A 20,316-nucleotide genomic window follows, 5' to 3' on the forward strand; every position below is an offset into this window, starting at 1 on the left:
GCGGAATGGAAGCGGTGCCTAAATATACTTTATTGCTTAACGGCCACTATCTCCACTGTCGGTGCGGCTGTAATATACTATGACCATTGCAGGTAACCGGCATGCTCTAGTAGGTTGGCAAGTGCTGACCGACAAGTTCAATGACAATGAAATGATGACAGATAATGTCCTGCACGCTGAGAAAGCATAAAGGCGGAGAAGCAAGCCATTGATGTCGCGGATATACATTTTATAGAGTACACGCATTTGTATCGATAGGACAGTTCGCAAGCCCGCAATGATATTCGTGCAGTTATCGCTGCACAGGGCCAGGCTGATCAGGCGCCTAACATGATCTGCGCTATCGTGTGGGATCGCCAAGTCCGTTTTGAAAAATAGGATACTTCATTGTCACCGATGCCAGCAGTAGGGATAGAATCGGGGCACCTTCTGAAAAAAAATAAGAAAAACGTCGGATCATACAAGCACGGTTTGTACATCATCTCACGCAAGCGTTAGTTTAGATAATATCGCAATAATCATAGCCACTGACTTATTCTTATAGTGAAATCGCCTGTTGCAATGAATACAAAGTTAGCTAGAGTAATACTTTAAAATACCTGATCGGTTTAGTATAATAACTTATTTGTTTATCATGTAACTATGAGCCTTAATAAAATTATTTATGCAATACCTATTTCTAAAATGAGTTCGACAAAATAAATGAAGCCACGTAGAAGTCAATTATTTCTGATAGTGCGAGACGGCTACGCATGATTCATACGTAATATGTCACAATACACACTGAAGTACACAAGCAAGTGCTTCATAGAAATTGATAGTTTATTTAATTAAGCAATGTTATTAGAAACTATGTTCGGTGATAATACGAGTACATAATCAGGCTGATCACGAAGTGCTCTTTACATTCGATTGATTACTCAATCGTCGCTACGCGATCAACGCAACGACCGTTGGTCAGCAATATCGTCCTGCACGTTAATAGGGCCTAAATCGGACATGTTTCTATGGGATTGCACGGTCGTTATTTGTTGCTCGCCTCATGTATGTACGTACACCGCCTGAATTTAGTCTAACAGGGCCGAACGAATGCGAATCCTTCAGCAGACGCTTGAGAAATGACGACGCTTTCTTTCTCGGGAACAACATGGCCCTCTGTTTTTCAAGGATTATTTTGTTCTTACGCTGCACAGTGTAAAATATTAGCGATAAACGACTAGATTCTCTTGCAATCTGTTTTTCTCAGGACAATTAAAATCCACCCAAGCAAACATCTCTGCTTCAACGGGCAGAATAGCTATAACAAGCCCAGCATGAAATCACACGACCGCTTCATAGAGATTGAGCTGTAAATAAAAACTAGCTAGCTCAATTTATTAACAAAAACTTATCTCCGCCAAGTACAAGTTAATAATCCAGGGAGCTTCAATAAATCGAGAGATCATGCCACTTCCATTACGAATTTTCTGAAAACGATGTTTACAGGAAATCCCTAGGGATTAAATCAAAATACGTAGGCGGTTAGAACTATGAGCTAGCTCCCTTTTAGTGAATGGCCATTTATCGTTTATGCTTCGTTTATATGGCATCATGGTTTCGTTAGTTAGCATATGTATTAGTGGAACGCTATGAGACTAGTTATAATGATACTCAATTGTTCGACGGGATTGGCTGGTTCTCTCTATGTATGGGTGGCAGCATAAATTTCTATTTGAAACATTCACAGCAAACAACGCTCCTAGCCCTACTGTTAATTGCGCCTGAAGGTTTGGATAGGTGCCCTTCGCTAATTATGAACGGTAACGTCTCTGTATGTATCTGTGCCAATCACAATGCTGCCGCATCAGTCATGAACTACGCACCTGTCTTATCTTAGCGGTGTTCACTGCTACGCTACAAAAAAACGATGCATTGTGGGGTAACTATCCACTAGATGGGCCAACGTAACAGTTTGTGCCCAGAATAACTTGGACTGACGATATATACGGCTACAGACAACAGAATATTGCCCGTAAATAAACTAATGTTACTTTTAGGGTTAATCACTGAACAAATTGCGACGATGTCAATGCAAAACGGGGTTAGTAGAGATTCCTCATAAATTTTACTAGTACAACAAAGTATTACACTAAAGGTTTACGATGTTCTCACGGTTCGTATGTTAGATTTAAGGAAATACTATAAATTGACGGGTAGAGAAGCGAATACTTTTCTAAATTCCTATGTGACGGCTATAATCTCACAGACTCTTTAGGTTAAATTGAAAGGGGAAGTGGTGTGCACTTTTGTTAATAAAAACTGCTGTCATATTTTGGGAAAAAAAAAACTTTTTAAAACTATGTTCAGCTTTGTACTGTAAACGCATATAGGATTTATGGCAAACGAGAGAAGGACTACGGAATATACGGGGAGACAGACAGAGTTTTCCTCGTAAAACGCCGTTAATCCATGCGCTGATAGAAAAGAATTAACGTGCTTTTAACGGATAGAAATAATACTTAGCTTCATTTTAGCCCAAAGAAAAGGGCTAATAAGACTTCTAGCACTGTTTTCGTCCGCGATGAAACGAGGCAAATTATGGCTGCCACCGTTTCCGCAAATTGGATGTCACTAAAGATTTTCCCAAATAATGGACCACTCTCAGTGGCTTGATAAGGGGCAGAAAAAATTAACCCATAACGAGCCCCAATCTAAACAGGAATACATCATACTGTTTATCTATAGCTGTACCTGGGACTCGGGTACAGATTTATCTGAACATTTACAAAATTGGACGAGGATCGGCACAGCCAAGTGTCTATTTTTCCCCGTCATAGGCGGCCATGGGTCTACAGAAGCGTGGGATTTTTTCGGTGGTTTAGGTAGCAGATAATATCGAGCAGCATTTTACTGCATGGGCCGGCAATGCGCACAAATTGTGAATCGGTCGACCTATTGATCGATTAGCTAGTTAGCTAACCGTTACTCATTGTTTATCACCTCGCTTGGAAGCTTTTCACGAATACAAACATGTACCAGATATGTATAATGTACGTTGCATCCTACCTATCCCAAAAATGTAATTTGGAATCGTCTTACATACAAACGACATTATGTTCCGCACCACATATATAAATATATAGATAAAACAGAGCTGTGTGAGAAAATAGGTGCCTACGTATCTGTCTGTCTCATCCAAGGATAAGGTGTGGAACGCGGGGTTCCTGTCCACCTTATTTTGTTTCGTGCAATGGTCACGTAGCATGATCCATGACGGCCGAATGAGATAGGTAGCAGTTACTTAAGTTGCTAAACGGTTCTGTGATCTGTTGCGATTTCAATTGAGTTGCACGTTTGAAAGGTCGGCATAAAGATAGACTGGGCAGCTGATTCTCAGCAGATAGCTTTGCGATGCCCAGAATTATTTCGAAAATACTATAACAACAAGATCATACGCTTACGGAATCGCATAAGAGATTTGAGAATTACCGCTCATATAAAATAAAAAGGGCCGAGAAGCGAGCAAAACGATCCTTGAGTTAGCGATTCGGCATATTTCATTCGAAAGGCAACATTACATAGTGAGTAAAGATTAAAGCCTCAAATAGTCTGTCATATCAAAAAAAAAAACAAGAGTCCAGTGCTTCAAGTTGTTACTAACTATTATTGTTAGCTTCTATCTCTATGACATTATTTACATAAAATGCAAATTGGTCCGCTAGAAAATATCAGAAATCAATCTGATGTATAGTTCAACAAAAACCTAGAACCTATAAAACCTTTATCTGCCTATAAAATCTGAAGCTGTCGTATACATACCCTATCCATTGTAACTGCTCGTTAACCGGTTCGCTTACACATTTGTCCGCGAAAGTTTTTCTCCACGCACATACTCTGAATAAATGGATTTTCGTAGGCACACACTACGAATAAACTTGCATTTACGTTTAAAATACACGCCAGTCTGTAACTCGCCAAAACGTCTATACGCGCGGCTGCTGACGACGGCAGCGATATTGGCTATGTTCGTGTTGCCCAATTCTTTTGGCCCCGGGCAAAATGGCGCGGTTGCTTTCGTAACTATCTCTTTTGGTGTAGTTTTACGTGTTAATATCTGCAGATACATACGCACAAACGAATATGCACACCTTTATGTTTAGCGCATGAATGCGCCGTGCATAAGGACCTCATTTTTTATGTATACACAAAGTGCCTTAATATTTTCTATGTATTTATTTGCCTTACGAAATAAATTAAAAAACTAGCTTAATCTTACGCCCTTTTTTTTTGGTGACATGTAATAACGGCTAACCGAAGTGCCAAGTTTCGTACTTGTAGAAAAAGCAAGTACCAAAACCTTTGCCAAAGCCACTTGTCTAGTTCCTACTAAGTAATAGCTGTTTTGCTCGCCAAAAGCATATACCTTTCATATAGCTTTCAACGAACTTTTTGAGCGGCGGAACGAAATTTATGATGATCCATTATGAGCTGGCGATCCAATACGGGCAAAACACAATATCGTTCTTTTCATTTAACCGAAAGCAATTAACCTTCGCCAAAACCTAAAGTCGAGATGGTCGAACTTTTACGTCGACTTCTATTTTTATCGGTATCACGCTTCTCCTGGACACCGCGTCGAGTAAGGCTTTGACGCATGATCGGATGTCATCATAGAACAGCTGATCAGCCCGTTGTCAACCTACCGAGTCGTACATAGAACTGGGCTGTCCCACATGTTTTTAGTCAAGGTAAAGTGACTATTCGTCGTTTTGATCTAAGTTTCTAATCTAGACTTAAATCTGTCCGTGCTTTTTTCACATTAAGCTTTACGCCTCAACTTACGGTACAGTTAGCCATGGTAAGCTGTGATGCCATGCACTATGTATTGCTTATCTGGAAGATTTGAGAATCGAGCATTTAGCTCTGCTTAAACTGCGTATTTTCATACCAAAATAATGATTTCTAGGCAAATTTCTGTAACTGGTGGTGTACGGAACCGACTTAGCATCTTATTCTACGTCATTACCTTCTCCCTAGCGCTGCCAACGGATTGGATGCATTGACAGCCGTAGCTAAACAACTACGATCTCTCGCGAAACGCTGATAGGGATGATGGTAGTAGTCAGAATACTGAACTGCCTAAGTATTTACGAGGACTACCACCGCCGTTTTTGTTCACTGTCAATGGGAGCTAAGTGCCACACCTACGGCTTCTGTTTATCTGTATAGCAAGCAGCTTGGCCGAGCCTAGATAGAACTCGTAGAATCTGCTGGCGAGCTGAGCTTTTTTTTTGACTACTCGCGTTCTTTCCAAATGTAACATAAAATTCGTAATAGACGTATGCTGACAAAAAAAGAAAACTTGTTTGTGCTACCCAGCGCCCAGAATTGATAAATGACAACTGATTGTAGCTAGTATGTAAACATGGCCATTACACAGGTAACTAGGCCCAAACTGTCACAGCTCTTCTTTACTGTAACCTTGTCACAGTTAAAATCGTAATAATTAAACATCTGATGTCGGTGTGACATTCATGTTTGGTATAAATCATATCCATTGTGTATACAAGTAACAAAAACACATAGGTAATTAAGATAAGATTTATTACGGATCTATTCTATCTGTAACGAAAAAAAAAACACTAGAATAAGTTAAATTCGGTTATTTCTATGTTAATTTCGCGAGTTAATGGGTTAGCGAAGCGAAAAACAAGGTGATATCACAACTACGGTTACAAGTATATATGCCACTTGTGAGCTGCTACGAATGACCACACCATTAATTCATTATACACCTCTGGCTGTATCATTTCGTAAGGTTGCTTGCCGATTTTGGGCGTGGAGCTTTGCGTCTACGTATAGTCAGGCAGCATCTACTAGGCCATCTCATGTGTAGGAGTCTCAAGTCCCGGCAGTCTCCGCATGAGTCAGTGATTTGCTTGACAATCTCGCTTCTCTGGACTGCAAGCAGCGCTATCCCGCACCCAACGAGTTTATTCTACAAAGGCCTATTTTGTGCCATCCTGAGTGCTTCCCTGTCTCCGTTTCCGCCCACTCTTCTTCCGTGGCTAACCCCTAAACATTTTGTCTTTCCATGGTACTGCCATTGGCCCTACGAATTTCCGACTACGATTTTCCTATCTGAACCACTCCGCTATCACTGTGCTATACGGCTGTCTCGTCCCTTTGCCAATATATATATGAGTGCACCAATTTAGCCCTGTTGGTTACTACTGCCCAGGGGGGAGTCAGGCTCAACACAGCATTTCCCATGAGAAAATAATGACAGCACGAAAGAGAGATAATGAGTGAATACGAATCTTACCGTACCTCGGGTCCTTTTCATGGTCTCCTAACTACGCTAGGTTGCTGTGCTGAAGGTGGGCAGTAAATGAGCCTGTGCGGAAAAGAAGGAAAACCGTCCTGAAGTTGCCCTATTCCAACGTGAGCGGACGGATACTAATCTGAATCCTAAGGCTTGAAGCAAAGCGTCAGCCAATAGCCTTTGTCGCTGGCATGGAAATTGCTGGCGGAGCCTTTTGCGCTGCGCTTCCGCTGGAATTCGTCAAAGTGAAGAGACATAATATAGACTGTTACGGCTGAGAAAACCATGGAAAAAAATAGATTAACAAAGAGGTTTAGTGATCGGTTATTTAGTGTCCAGTTTACTATTATATATTGCCTTGTCTATGGCGTAGTGGCATAGACCGCCAAGTCGTGGAGGTAGTACCACTCTAACAGGGATTCGGATAACCTTGCTCTAGTTGGCCCCACGCGAGATTCAAAGGGCGTGGTTACCCAATACTCTACATCCGCATTTACGGCCGTATTTCTTTTGCCGAACCCTTGTTCGCAGACTGACTTTATATATGAAAACCCCTGGGCAGAATCACTGAACACTAACCTCTATTAATATCAAACCAAGACCCATGTTCAATTTAACCCAAACTAGCCACCATCACACCAATGTAAATGATTTCAAATACTTATAAACGAACCCATTGTGTTTTTTATTTTTTAATTAATTAGTTATGCTTCTTTATAGCGAAGCTTAAATGTTTTTATTACTAGCGAGTGAACTGAATTTGACATAGACGAATTGTAAGACTATTCTGTGAACAATCGGGTTAACCTTCAACGTCTGTTAACGATATATAACATTGCCGTCTTACCTCTAAAGAACCCAACGCGATAAAAAAATTAAACCAATACCATTACTCAATATAAACACAATGTGTATTCTAATGTTAAAAATATTCAATAACAAAACAGGTCTGGTTGAAAAGCACTGATCGTTATTTTAGGAACATGCGTTTCATGGATGTGACTTCTTTCACCTCTCTTTACATTAAAAATAGGTACTGCAATTTCTTATGCAGATTTTCGAGGCACACTTATTCTCATATTTAGCAATGAGCGTAGAGATGTGTCTTTTACATTTACTACATACACCAATGAGCTCATACAATATAAGCAGGGTGATCACTTGCCGTTTATTATAATTCGACCCATCCCAAACAATGAAGTTACGCTCAGCGGCGCCGGCTCATCTCCAGCTATTCTGACCGACTCCCTCGAACACTACAAGACTCTTTGTAAATAGCAGTCTTATTCTGTCAGCTCTGTATTATTGTCTTTTATAGATACATATCGTGAAAATTTCTATTCGTCCATTTGTATTTTGCTCTCCGGTCCTTGGAAGTAGGCTTTAGTACAGCAACACCCAAAGCGGTTGGGGCAGCTGGCTCAAGCGGCACCCGGCCGATAAAGAATGACTTTACAACTACCTCAGGCACGCGTAATGTTAATATACGTATAACAAGGCGACGATACAGACAGTTGCCGCTCAGGCATTGAAAAGCTCTAATGCTGTCCTCCTGATTGATTTTATGTTGCGTATCTACGTCAGTGTGAACATTTCTGGTGACGACTGAGCCACTGGGTCATAGCATGTGGGCCATAACACCCCTTTACTTGTATGCCAAATTATTTGCAGTGTGCCATGTTGTCCTTCAATTACGTTAACATAGCTATACCCAAAAAGGTTCTATTCTTCTAAAACAGTTCAATAGTTCGATTTTCAGATAATAGCACAAATATGGCTCTAAATTTGTTGGTAGATAGAAACCGATTTCGCTGTAGGCCGATTTGAGGCGAAGTCGGTGACTTAAGATTTGCGGGATACCCCAAAATATGTTTCCGTGTGACTAGAGCTATTAGTAACACATCATCATAATATTATACATAGTCAATTTAAAGTGGAGCATATCATTTTAAGCGTCGCAAGTTTGGATCGCTTCGATCTTCATGTGTGAGGTATATGTGAGACTTGAGTAGCAAAAGGTGACGGCTATTAAACGGTGACAGCCATTGCCATTAATTGTCATACCAATTCGATACATGTACTACATTACTCTTATTAGGAGATAGTGAATTTATATGCAGATGTTGTTCTCTCAGCTGCCTATTTACCTTCGTATAGAACCCGAAACTGTGTCAAGCCTGAACTGGATAATCAAAACATCATTCAAATATTTAAAAAGAAGAAAAACGTCGTCGAACGTTGCGCAGCTTCAGACGTATGGAGAACGGATTAAAAGCATTATGGTGAAGAGTGTCAGTGCCGCCAGCAGCGCCTCCGACCGAGTATGGAACGACGCCTAAATATTTACTTTTTTTTTTTTTTTTTTCGCTTAGGAAGTGGTACGAGGGCGAAATGAAAGGGTCACAAAAGAAAGACAACTCCTACGGAGTGAATTTAGTCTACGAGAAAAATGAAAGAAGCGCGGCTTAGAAGCCCATTTTCTGGAAGCATCGGCAGTAGTGGCGGTGGTGACGATGGCTGGTCAGACGCCTAAAAACTATTCAAAACGCAAACCTTGGTAACGGTTCGTGGTATGGTAGATGTCATTCTATTTTAGAAGTAGCCATACACAGCATCAGTTCTCTATACAGTAGTTCACTATTTTTATAGCGTATAAACAACACAAGTAAAAGCTTCATCGATTGTCATTGCGAAGTTTTGCCGACCTTACCAGCTTTAGTCCTTCACGGAAGTGCTGGCTAGCGGTCGTAAGTTCTTTATTTATACAGAGATTCTTGGTGTCAGCCCTCGTTTTATGTTGTCGCTGGTTAGCTTCAGCCCCTTCTCTATTCAGTTGTGCTTAGGCGGGATGCTTGATAATTCTTCCCTCTCCAGTGAGTGGGGAACTAATGTAAACAGGAGATGAACGAAGGCCGATAGCAGACAGGCTATCACTCATTGCTCATGATGCAAATGCGTCATCAGCGTTGCAACTAGAAGGGTTATGACGCGTTCGAACGGAAACGCTGCGGGGCCCCATCGTACACTGTGAAATGTAAGCTAGCAAATAGCATCAAACAGCCCCTAGCGACAAGCCTGCCCTATGTCAGTACCGTTCAGACGACTGCTGCTGTCTTTGGACTCGGCGTCGGAATTCACGCGCTTCTTAAACGCACACAGCAATGACTCAGAGATAAACAAATATATCAGTAAATAGTCATAGTGCAGACCGACTGACTGAGTGACGTAACCAGACGGCGTCAGAATGTGTCAAGAACGCCGGCTGAAAATGTCTGCAGTATCCAGTTCTCCTTAGAGAAGTAAAAAAAATATTACCACTGTTTAACTTCATAGTGAGAACAACAATAAAATAATAGCAAGATAGTAAAATTAGGTGGAAATAGGTTAATTCAAAATTGTTTCGTCTTCGGTATTTTTGATATATCACCCGGCCCCGCTCTTCTGAGAATGTCTGTTATCCTCAAGTCTTCTCTCGGTACAAAAAGCGGCCAGCTAAAGAAAATTTGTGAGAGTTTATTTTCTTTACATATTTACGATGCACGAACGTGAGTTGTGATTGACCGCGTTTTGTCTTCAAGTCAACAAATTCTTCGTCCTCTTGTAGCTCTTATAATCTCGTCTACAGTGACAATCATCTCCCACTAACGCTGGTAACACGGATAGATATCGACAGGAGAGAGAGCAGGGAGCCTTATATTTTTCCCAAAAGTTCTAGGCCGGCTTACCGCCCTTTCCCATTCAACGCCGATGTTCGGATTTGAACCCCAGAAGACCGCACAATAGTAATCTACAAAGATTGGCGCGACAGTGCGGGGTTCATTCAGCTAGAGGTATAAAATTGCGCATCAATCGGAAGAAGCTGGTTAGCACTCTGTTTCTGATAGTTTAATAACGGTAGATCGGCATCCGAAGTACAAACCAGTATTCGCCACTTAAACGGAAATTCGGTGTTACGCTGCACGCTACGTAAAATGAAAGAGCTATCGGATTTCCTACGGACAACACTCTTTACGTCTGTATACAGACAGAGAAAAAATGCATCAGAAGTTTTATATACTTAATAGATGATAGGAAATGAGTTTGCAGCAGCTAATGAACGTTAATTGAATAGCTCGGATCGAACACACCATTAGTCTGTCGCTTCAATACGAAACAATCATAGACTTTTCTGCATTAGAGATAATGCAAAGAATTGACGTAGAGCTTTAGATAGACAATATATATATTGGCCTTATTGTCTGTTCCCGCTTTTGGTAGGACTCTTGAGGACATCCCGTTAACAACGGTTTAACAAAACAAGCGCATAGCCAACTGAATGTTTAAGGCAGGCAGTCGACCGATTTGAGCGAAAGCAGTAGCCTTAAATCTCGATTTTTTTGTGGTAAATGTGCGTAGGCACAAAGAAATTTCCCCTGACGTTATCCGTCTTCATACGAAAACCAAATGGACCAATAACTGCGATGCGATCCCCATGCTGTTGTCCTGAGGCAATGCTTCTGCAGCTCAGCGATCGAGTACTGGATTGTCATCTTCGGAAGTGGGCTTTTTGTATATACATATATACGTATAGAGCTATGTTTCAACTGAGGGAGGATTTTATTATCTTATTATTGCTTGAAAAAAATTAATAAAAAGTTGAGAGGCACAACACACTTACAATTAGCTTGCGTGAATTCGTTCTGCTACTGTAGTAACTGCTTTTAAAAACATTCGCTCCGTTTTGAAGTTTGTTAATGCACAGTTCCCAAAACAACTTGTCGTAATTCTAATCCGCGCTGTCTACCATTCGAGTTTGGGGAGCATTGAATTCAAGTAACCGTACAAAGAAAGCATCATAGGGACAAAGGCAATTAAAGAGGACAGCATCAAACACAGGATTACTAGATTGGATCGAAGGGGGCGATTCAGCGCAGGCTACCTTTGAAAAATAGAGCCAGAACCGGCGGACGGGCAATTTCTTACAGCTGTTAGCTGTTAAAGCAGTTACTTGGCACCAGACGCAAGGGTTACAATCAGTCGACGGAAGACACGAACGCGTATACAGGTATACATGCGGCAGACCATTGCTATGTTGTACCGACGAATTGCAGATTACCCCTAATATACGCTGGATGGATACGAATCAAGTGGCAAGCCTCGCAATGCTTACAAGCGTTAAACCGCTAAACCTAGCCTAACATCAACTTAAGTTAATGGGACTTTTTTTTATTGCTTTGTATCAGCTTTCCATCGTACAGCCCAGCATGTTCATTTGGAATATTGGCGTTTTACATATCCCGTGAATAACCTACTAATATCTGTTCTGTATAGCAACTAGATTGCCAAATTCTAACTAAAGGCCTTGAATCATGCTCGAAAACGGGACACAGAAAAATCTCAATTATTTAGAACGCAGTTAGAAGAAAACGATAACAATGTATATTTATAAATACAGAATGTGATGCAAGCTAAACAAGAAACGACGTTAAAAGTATAAATGTAAGTAATAAACCTTCTCAAGCTATACTCTGATCGTGCGAAATAAAATCGCACCGTTAAATACTAATGGCACTCTAACAAGTGGCGTAACTCTAATAATTATTCTTGCAAACGCACAGAGTTATCCTTACGTCCTTGAAAGGAGGTATAGCAGTCTTTTCAAGTACTACAACTACCGCTAATTGACCTTGTCATTAGGGCCCTCGGTTTCAAGGCGCTTCCAGCGCGTTCGTGAACCTGCACAAAATAGATAGCGGTACACCGAGTGAACAATCGGGAGGGCTTTTTGTCATAAGTGCCTCACTGAGTTCCGCATTGTATTGTGAGGGCTGGCCAGATAATTCTGTGTCCTTCAATTACGTGCAATACACTTTCAATATATACTGAAGTCTTAACAGAAACGCCAACGGTTATAGCTCTTGACGTGGTGCACTAGGAAAGAAGATTTTCTATACGATACCTTTTTATTTTTTGTAGTTCGCACACATTCGTTATGGTCTATTCAGTAGGCCCAGCCCGGTAGAATATGAGAAATGTATACTTGCACATAAGGAATGATCCCGCAAGCTGAATGTAGGGGATATCGTCCGTGTGGCAATGTCTTGTTTTAAATTTAGACACATCTAAGGTACTGCTTAATTCGAGCAAAACTCAAAACTTTTATTGAATGCATATGGTCGTTCGAGCTATGTCTGCTGTTATCAGGAAAGGGTAGTGATGGATTCAGGTAAAATATAATAATAATAACTATTATTATAATTATAAATGGTCGGAAAGTGACAAAATTTAAAAAAATATCCTTGGCTGAAGAATGAATATAATATGATCGGCCTGCTATCGTAAATATTGAACGTTCAACTATCTGGCGGAAGTCTCCCATAAAACGCTTCCATTTACCCAATTATTTTGTCAGATGGAAAAGATGTTCCGGCAACTTGAGCTTTACCAAAAATATTCAATATTACCATGGAAAAAATACCATGTGGTTTGTTACATTCACAGAGAAGAACATTTCGTTCTAAGAGTTGAAATATGGAAGTTTTTGCGAGCAAATATAGTAGTATTATCGCGGCATTAGGACTCTGCGTAGGGATCCTTCGCGCACATAGGCTGTATATTAATCTACATCGTATCGCAGAAGTACTTGCATCTGCGTTAGCTCCTCGCATAACTGGGTTGGATTGACTCTATCTCATCACTAACGCCGATTGCTTACGACCCGCCAACTCGTATGTTTACCTAATGCCTAACGATGCTAATATTAGGGTTTGAACCGTATCTAGCGTAGTTGCCTATCCGATAGGCAAGAAGATTCACACCTTAGGAGGGTCTCATTCCCCTTGTTATACCCCACTGATCGCCTAATCTACAATATCACCACCATTACTACAGAATTCAATGCAGTAACTTCGAATGCTATTCGGACGTGCTTTTTCGTACTCAGTAGTGAACAATATCCTAGAACAAGTCAACTGCTTTATAAATAAGCACATTTATATAATACCTGAATCTTACCTAAGTTGCGTTGAATTTCTAATCCCTTATCACTAGTTGTACAGCATATTCTCTGTGAAATAACCTCAAAAGAGGGTATTTCAGTCGGACTTGTTTTCTGTGAGGTTTAACAGGTAAAAAAAAAAATGAGAAGATTTGGCGTGCCTGAAAATTAACAGGGCCGGTACAAAGATCGGTTAACTGTAACACGTCATGCAAAAATATGAGAGCCCATCTTGTCCCGTTTTAACGGATCTCGCGGTCTGCCCATTCCCGACTGCGCGGTGACTATGCAGACAAAGTTTGCGAAAAGACGCCATTATACGTGTTCACTCGTGGAGTAGCAGTGCAGCTAGTTATTTCATAAGGGTTTGTCAATTGTACGTTGTCACAGACTGTGCGTAAATATTCTTGATCGCGGTGATGTCTCAAAAAGCAAACATAGGTACCACTGCCGAGAAATGAGCCTCACCCTGTCGTCCAATGAGAAAACGACAGTTTACGTACGACGAAATGTTTTACATTATCTTTCGACGCATTATCTCTCGTACTAAATGGACGAAAACTATCCCTACACCATTAACCTTATTAGCTGCTTTGTTCGTATGTATCTATTTAAAAGAATAGGAGCAAATGAAGATAGGGACAGTTCGACAAGGGCCAATTCGAAATCGATTGATGTTCCTCCGGTAACGGCCTCTCAATAAAATATCTTGGGAAGCCCAGTTTTAACGATTTCTCGAAAAATATAACTTTTTTTTTTTTCCTACACTATCACTGCTATGACGCTGACTCTTCAAGCCATTATTTTACTTATCCGACAATAATAGTCTTTCATATCCTCATTCGAATTTTCACATCAGTTTTTCATCATCCCGATTGAAACGGCCCATTCATTCTATTTACAGTAACCGATCAAAGTGAGTTTTTATTCTGTCTTCACAGTCAATTTAGACGGTATCACACAATATTAAACATTATAATAAATATGTTGCGAATACCAACTGTGAAGTGAATCTACTTGAGCTGATTAACAACGTCCGAGGCAACAGCACGTTCTGCCTAATGTTATTGTAATGTTCTTTCGACCGTACTCCTTCTCTCTATAATTGTATCTCTTTCTCACGATACGCGCCAACTTCAACGGCTCGCAACGTCGAGCGTAGCTTGTTTAGCCCACTCCTTTGTCTTCATAGAGATCGCCCGCTGAATGAACGTGTAGAGTGTTAGACGCTTCCTTTTAACTAGTCTTCCTCGGACGGCCCGTAATATGGATCGATTGGGAATTATTAGCTTCTACCGCTTGGGCGCGCTAACAAAGACGAAACGTTCAAAAGGCAAACCCCGCGCTACGCTCGAGGAGGTGGACGCCTAGCAAGAGTGACGCGTATGGACAACATGTGGAAATGATGAAGACCATCGGCATTGTCATTCAGTAACCTGCTGTACAATTATAATGTATACATACATACATACATGCTTGTACTGTTACGAGGCTTTTATTGTCGCTTTAATTTTTCTGATAGCAATAACTGGCAGCTATAGTAGTTAAGGTGGCAATTATATATAGATGTATAGAGATAGTTCGATTTCACTGAGTTTTTTCAAATAAACGCTGAACGGCGATTTAGATGAATATTGGAAAATACGCAGTTCAATATCAATTCAAATATTTTTAGAACAAGGTAAATAACAACCCTGCAGTGCGGAGTACAGGCTGTTCCAGTTTAAATTTGTCTGTTATGGTTCTTTCACATTCGATGGTCGCCTATCGTCTACTACCAAAGTTGTTTTTTATATTATTTTTTTCTTATCACTTTCGAAATGACAGTTATGTTGGTGATCGCCGCACAAAATTCTCTAACTAAATACAATGACTACGTGCAATATATGGCTGCGATACTAATCTTCCACGGTCTAATTGAACGGGAGGAATTCACTTAGCTAAATATTAGCGGTGGAGAGAGTGTAATACATTTTGTCATCATCCACGCATAGTTTGTACTTGTCTGATAATTCAACATGCTACAACCCGCCTTAGAAAGCAAGACATGAGTTACGTACGCAGTTCACCCGGAAATTTTTTTCATTGAACTTCTAAAGATTCAGTTTAACTAGTTTAGTTACAGTTCAGAGATCAATTATCGTTCCGAAAACTTGATCAAATTCGAACGGTAACTTTCTGGATCATGCAACTATATAGATATACATGTACAAAATTCTGGCACTGGCCCTATTATCTCATTTTATTGATACTAGATTCTTATATATTAGTAATAGCACTTTCTTCGTGAATGCCAGTTGTCTCCGCTGCTGTTATCAGCTAGTGAATAGTTGCGATCGGCGGTAATTACCTTGTCCATACATCTTACAACTTAAAATGTTTATTATTACACATAAGTTATGGTGGTGGATTCGAGTACTGTAGAAGGTTTAGTATGAGTGTTCAGAATCTGCTATGTCTGGGGCGTTACTTCAGGGTCGCAATCATTTTATGCACGGTAAAGGCCGTTTGTGGCCGTTATGCTTAACTAGAGCAACAACAAAAAAAAACACAGCGCTGAAGTACGCTAACGGTCGTAATGGTGATGTTGCCGCAGCTTATAAATCTACTATCGTCTCCGCAATGGCTAAAAAATGACGACAATGTAACGATTACATTGTACAAAAAGTTCTGCCGAATCTGCTGCTCTTTACGATTACCTCTCCTCCTGTTAGCTCTATATCTAATACTAGAACCTATCAGATGTGCAATTATGGTCTGTATTTGTGTATGTATAATGCGAATTCGCTTAGCGTTACTGAATCAAGCACAAAAATAGACGACATTTTCAAGGGTTTTTAAGAAATATTGAGCACGACAACGCGCGGTGTTGCCGTGTCCTCTAATTGTCAATGAGCATTCTGCGCACCACTTTCCGCAGACGGTTTCGTTCAGACCGCTCAGCCGTTCTGCCTGACCCTCTCAAATTTGATGCATGTACAGACCAGGTAGGCGCTTTTTACACCTGTACTACCATCAACACTACAGCTACATACGAGCCTTACACCAGATGCAAAGTACACAAAATGAATCAACCTTTAACATAGTTTGCACTGCTGCTCTCAAGATGACAGACGCAAGTATGTCCCTTAAGCCGACCTGAATTCACGTACCGTCACTCCTTATTAGCGGTCTAATGCTTTCAAACGCGTTGTCCTTACTCGTGACCATCTTTAGGGCTCCCGAGATCAGGAAAGGCTTTTGTTAAAAGCAATCAGCAAAATCATGGAAAGAATATGTATATACGTGCATAGGTACGGGAGTGTATGGGTTATCCGCTCCCCTTCATCCGCGGGGCCTCATGTGTCCACCACTTAGACGTGCTGGCCCACCCTGTGTGGGTCCTGTTTGGTTTTGGAACCTTTAAAAAACAACTAGCCACCTACCGCTTAAGTAGTGGCGGGTCTTATCGCGCGACGCTAGTCAGAACTACCGGTTTTTCATGTAGACAACCGTCTGCGGTAGCTGACCGCCTTCCTACCTTTTGGTGTCCATCGCACCGATTTACCTTATTCTTGAAGCAACTGCGCATAACGTGTGCATTCTGTTGTCATATACATATAGAATCGGCACAGATAGGTCACAAACACTTGAGCATTATGGTGGTTATGGCAGTCTTAATGTACACACTGCAACAGATGGGCCTTCGGTTGTTACCTGCCTATTTGGCTATTCGACGAGCCGCTCACGACCGTTTGGGTCTATATTAGCAATGTGGTGTATGGCCTGAATGGTCCTGTGGAGATCGTGGGCGCGCCAGTTCGCTTAGCAATGCTGATAACTACGCTGGTGATTGTGAAGATGATGGTGAACCGGTAGAATTGCTCTACCGTCATTTTGAAGGGTTAGAGGTATGAGAAGCACGATCTTCACGGTCATGAACGTGGCCTATTGTAATGGCAGTGGCCGCGAACACAAGCATTTTGTCGCCCCTGAGACAGGTCGCGATGAGGACAACAGAAGGTGCAAGAAACATAACGATCAGTAGACAACTAACTACCTGTCTTAGTCATTGTCTGTGTTGCGCCTGCAGGGAAATTCATGACACCTGACTAGCTAAACACTACGCATACGCTAAATAGGTCTTGGTAATCTGTTGGTTGAAACGCGTCCGTATCGTAACCCCAACTGCTGGTGACGTTGCTTTGGACACCATAACGAAGCGTAATGCCTCATAAGAGACTCGGAAAGAAGACTTGTTAAGTTCCCGTGCACTGTCCGATACTCCAGGCAGATTGCTGTTTAGTGGGCCCTTCTGTGTATCTAATCTCAGTACGCGGTCCTGAACGAGCTTTCCTCGCAAACTAGTAATTATTGTAGCACTGAGAAGCAAGTAATGGTCAATATCAAACTATAGGTGAGTTACTACGTTATTATAAAACATATGAAAAAATCTGCCATAGCAACGATAACCTAAATTACTTGTTACAGTCAAGTCAGGCTCAAGTTGCAGGATATCAAAGAGTTCTGGAGTTTAGAAAGTTGTAATATTTTGGTGGCTAGCATGTTCCAGATTTCGCAATTTAAAAAGTTGGCGGGCAAATCTAATCGTGTTGGCCAGGTTTTACACTCACGTACGGCATCACAATAATCTCACCGAAATGCACAAGTTCCACAGGATTAACACAACAGAATAGATGCGTGGAGAGAGGTACAACATTCATCCGAATCAGGCGTAGTTTTATCTCGCCTTTATATGCCAGAGCTCGCCTAATTTTCAATTAGGCGAGCTCTGGCATCAGTTACGTCAATGTATTATGATTAATAAGGAACGATGCTTTATCGATAACGGCAGAATATCTATTCCGTATAATGGCATTGCAGCGAATACCTAAAAGCGAAAAATAAATTTCTTATATATCGGAGAAGCTAAACGAAATATAGCCAGTCAGCAGCAATGCGCTTGTTTAGCTAGGCAGAAGATACAAAAAATTAGGCGTAGAGATAGCGACGCTGAGGCAACTATTTCTTAAACTGAGTCTGATAATCGCCAATCGAAGGAAGGATACGGAAAAAGCACGCAGGGATTTTATACAAAGTGAATGATTTCGTATGGTTAGATAATTTCATTAAAGGTAATACTTGCGTTCAGTTAAAGAACGCTCCAATTGATCTGTAAGGGTGAGAGGTTCTACCTTGCTCTGATTTAAGTGTCTCGCTCAATAAATCAAGTACGACAATTACGTGTAGACGTGGTTTGCCGTTACCGCAAGATGACAAATCGTGCTAATTCTCAGGGTCAGACGGACAGTTTTCCCTTAATCGTGACGATACATCCTTGTTAGCAGTTAGTGCGTCTGTTCCGCAGAGCCACCTAAGCGCCTAAAGACAGGAGGCATAAACGTAAGAGTTTCATCTAATCGTGGATTTGGTAAAGCATCAGTACACAGACTATTACGGCAATTCTTTATCGACCCGATGTATCCTAGATGCATGCCGGTTCGAACAGGACATTATATTATTATATATAATGAAGTAGTAGCATTGCTTTGATAGAGATTTACGAATTATCGAATCTACTAACGGTAGAACTATCACAACAAATGTGTATAGATAAACAGTTTGCTCCCCATTACGCCACTTCAGCCGAAAATGGGATGTGAGCCACCGACCTATTTACGAATAGCAAACGTCAGAAAAGTGTACTGCTAGTAATTCTAAGGTATAAGCGCTTACATCTATCTGTAGATTATGACCATGTTTACCGAAGGCTGATGGAATAGTTATATACATACGCAACGGTAATTAGCAGACGACCGCCGCCGCTGGCCACCATCTATTAGCGGCACGTTTCGTGGAGTGATGTAGGTCGCAAAGTATCTCTTCTTCTATCCCCACAGTAGGACAGCGTTAACAATAATTGAACTCCAGGTGCTTCTCCAAACACTACTGCAGCAGCAGCAGGGCCAATTCATTTCTCATATGGTTACTAGTGTCTGTCTGGTTATCTTACTTGTACGCGTTACTCTACCGGCGATGAAAACGCCATCTTGGTTATTATTTCTATTTGTGTTCACTTTAGCTCTCCTACTACTACTATTATATGGGGAAGATCTGCTCTATCACTGGGGAAATGTCAGTGGCTATCCTGAGCATTACTGCTGCTGTTCCTGGCGACGAGATACGCGATTTCGTAGTTGTAATATTTGTTTGCATATGTGTGCGCGTGTGTACTTGACAAGGACGTTTCCCGCTCCTACAGAAGAATCTGTTAGACGAAGCTGCGCAGCTTCTAGAGCCAAGGTCGGCACCTTCACGAAGGGTTCAAGAAGTGTACGGGTGTATATAGACGCTTGGGTCCACGAATGGCCATTTTAGGCGTACCGCACTGGGCGACAGCAGACAGGTGCGTCGGCCAATAATAATATGGTAACAAAAGCGCGAATAGCCGCAACAAAGTCCAGGAAATAGAACGATCCGAGTCTTACTACCACTGCAAATAGTAATAGTTTTCACAGCAAATAGCTATTGCGTTTTGTCTGACCTGCGCTTACTTCATCCGTTTGGCAAAACTGTAGTTATTGAATACCGCCAGATCTTAGGCAGTATGCAATCGCGTAACACATTAAAGTGTGATAATACGATGACAAAGCTGGTAATGGCAGTTGGAGGAAACAATACTGAACGAGTTAGAAGGCAGGGAGCAAATAGTTACAATAGGGCGTTTATATGTACCGATTGACGCTATGTCAATGACAGACTTTAAAATCTATGAAAAAGGCGAAAATCAATTAATTACCTTTTAGACTACTCGGCATAGCATCATGGTGAAGGTAGTATTGCAGCAGGCGGCCTTAAGTTAACCTTAATTGGACCTGAATGAAAGTGCATACGCTACGCAATAGGTACCTACGGAATAAGGTGTACCTAGGATTTAGGTTAAAATGCAAAATATCTATAAAACGCTATTAGATGGGTTTGGCCATCTGGAAATGCCGACACGATATATATACTGAGACCATTGCATCATAAGCCATTTTCCCATCTATACGGGCAC

The 20,316-nt window shown here is 41.2% G+C and overlaps 1 protein-coding gene across 4 annotated transcripts in view; it reads left to right on the forward strand.

Moving 5' to 3' along the window:
• The window catches only part of LOC111250007 (uncharacterized), a 78,818-nt gene that overhangs the window by 24,204 nt on the left and 34,298 nt on the right, over positions 1-20,316 (forward strand). The gene's annotated exons all lie outside the window — the stretch shown is intronic.

Source organism: Varroa destructor, unplaced genomic scaffold (genome assembly GCF_002443255.2).
Source record: "Varroa destructor unplaced genomic scaffold, Vdes_3.0 BEIS01000004.1, whole genome shotgun sequence".
NCBI classification, from domain to species: Eukaryota; Metazoa; Arthropoda; class Arachnida; order Mesostigmata; family Varroidae; genus Varroa; species Varroa destructor.